The following is a 2,500-nucleotide window of genomic DNA, read 5'->3' as shown; positions in this document are numbered from 1 at the left end:
TACACACAGATATATAACCCACCCACCCACCCAACAACACACACACACACACACACACACACACACACACACACACACACACACACACACACACACACACACACACACACACACACACACACACACACACACACACACACACACACACACACACACACACACACACACACACACACACACACATATATATATATATATATATGATAGATATATAGACAGATAGATAAGTAGATAAATAGATAAATACTGACGTCTAGACAATAAGGCCGGCCAGAAGTCAACAAGCAGCAGCATCAATCTGAAAGAAGATCAACACAAAGACAAGAGCTGGACACAGCTTCCGCCATGGAAGAGACCTTTGGTACCAAGAGCGTCTCTCAGACACAAACAAAAATTTTGATGTTTTTTTTTAAACAAATAAATAAATGAATAAAATAAACAAATAAAAAGCAAAAATGGGGGAGAGTTGACGTCTCATATGCCCTTGCCTTTTATTTTTTTCTCTTTTTTTTCTCTTTTTTCTCTCTCGCTCTTTTTTGTCTTCTTGCTCTCTCCTTGTTCTCTCTTTTTCTTTCTCTTTCGCTACTTTCTTTCCTTTCTCTCCTTTCTCTCTCTCTCTCTCTCTCTCTCTCTCTCTCTCTCTCTCTCTCTCTCTCTCTCTAACACACATACACACCATCTCTCTTTCACATATACCCTCTATCTCTTTCTCTCTCTCTCTCTCTCTTTCTGTCTCTCTCACCCTCTCTCTTTCATCCTCTCTATTTCACCCATTTTCTATTACCCTCTCTCACTCTCTCTCTCTCTTTTCCCTCTCCTTTCTCTCTGTTTCCTCCATGCTTCCCCTTTCTCCTCTTTCCTTTTCTCGCTCTCTACTTTCTCTCCACATTTCCATGTGAAGGAAAAAGAAAAAATGAAAGAAGGAAGATAGAAGGAAGAATAAAAGAGGAAAGCACAATGGCAGAAAAAGAGAAAAAAGAGGAGAAAAGAAGAAAAAAAGAAAATAATGAAGAAGAGGAATACGAAATAGTATCAGTAGAAAGAAAAAGAAAGAAAAAGAGAAAATATAAAAGAAACAAGGTTGAACAAAAAGAGAAGGATTAAAGAATGTAATAAAAAGAGAAAATCGTAATAGTAGTACAAAAAAAAGTAAGAGAAGAAATAAAGAAAACAGACAATATGTAAACGAAATACAAGAAAAGGAAGAAGAAAAAAGGAAATAAAAACAAGGAATATAAAAAAAGAGCAAACGTAATAGAAGAAGAAAAGAAAAAAAAATGATAGGAACAAATAGAAAAGAGAAGAAAGAACAAAAATATGAAGAAGAAAAAACAGGAAAAAGAACGAAGATAAAAAGAATGATAACAAATATAATAAAAAGTAGAACGTAGTAAAAGAAGAAAAAAGAGAAAGAAAAAAGAACTATAACAAACAAAGAAAAGAAACAAGAAGAAAAACATGAAGAAAAAGACAGAAACAAGTATAAACAGAAAAAGAAAAATAGTAAAAAAAAATGGAAGAGAAAATCGTAGTAAAAAAAAAAGAATAACAAGACGGAACAGAAAAGAAAATGAAGAAAAAGTAAAAAATAAATGAAAAAACAAGTAGAAAAAAAAAAAAACATGGAACACAACCAAAGAAATGTGCCGGGTCATTTTGCCATTGAGTACAGCACTGTACATGTGCACAATGTACACAAACGTACAGCCTTTGGTGCTACAAACGCTCGGGGTTCTGTTCCTGGAAGTCAATGTAATACAGCCAACGACAGAGATAATCCCCCTGATGTTCGTAGACACCTTTCACAAGATCAGTCATGACGCCGCCCAAATAGTAAAAACAAATAGAAAATGAATCAAATGGAATCAAGATAAAATAATATAAAAATCCAAATAAAAGAAGACAAATTGAAATAAAACAAGATGAAATAATAATATAAATAAAATAAAATAAGATAGATTTAATTAAAGTGGAAAATAAATATAATAAAGTATATCAAAATAAAGTAAAATAAAATTAATTAAAATAGTTTGAAATAAAATAAAACAAAATAAGAAATATAATCAAATAAAACTAAACTGAAATAAAATACAATAAAATAAATAAAATAAAATAGAATAGAATAAAACAAAATAGAATGAAAAAAAATTGAAAAACATAATACAAAATGCAGTCAATCAAATCTAAATAAAGTAAAACAATATAAAATAGAATAGAATAAGATAAAATAAAATAAAATATTAAATTACATACATATACCAACGGCTTTTTTTTTTCTTACAAGGCAGGTAGCCAAAAAACAAAGGCATAAAATCCACTCCCATCCATTCCATCCCCACATAGTCCACTCCCATCCCTCTTTCCATCTTACCTTGACTCTTCCTGGATGACGGGTTATCCCTGCATCTCGTCCACTGCCCTGGGTTAGAAGCAATACAACATGATACAGCACATCCACAGCAAGGCCGCTTCATTTAATCGGTGAACCCCCCCTCACACA

The sequence above is a fragment of the Oratosquilla oratoria genome, chromosome 32, assembly GCF_046742065.1.
Source record: "Oratosquilla oratoria isolate Oo_2021 chromosome 32, ASM4674206v1, whole genome shotgun sequence".
In the NCBI taxonomy this organism is placed as follows: Eukaryota; Metazoa; Arthropoda; class Malacostraca; order Stomatopoda; family Squillidae; genus Oratosquilla; species Oratosquilla oratoria.
This window is presented reverse-complemented; position numbering follows the sequence as displayed.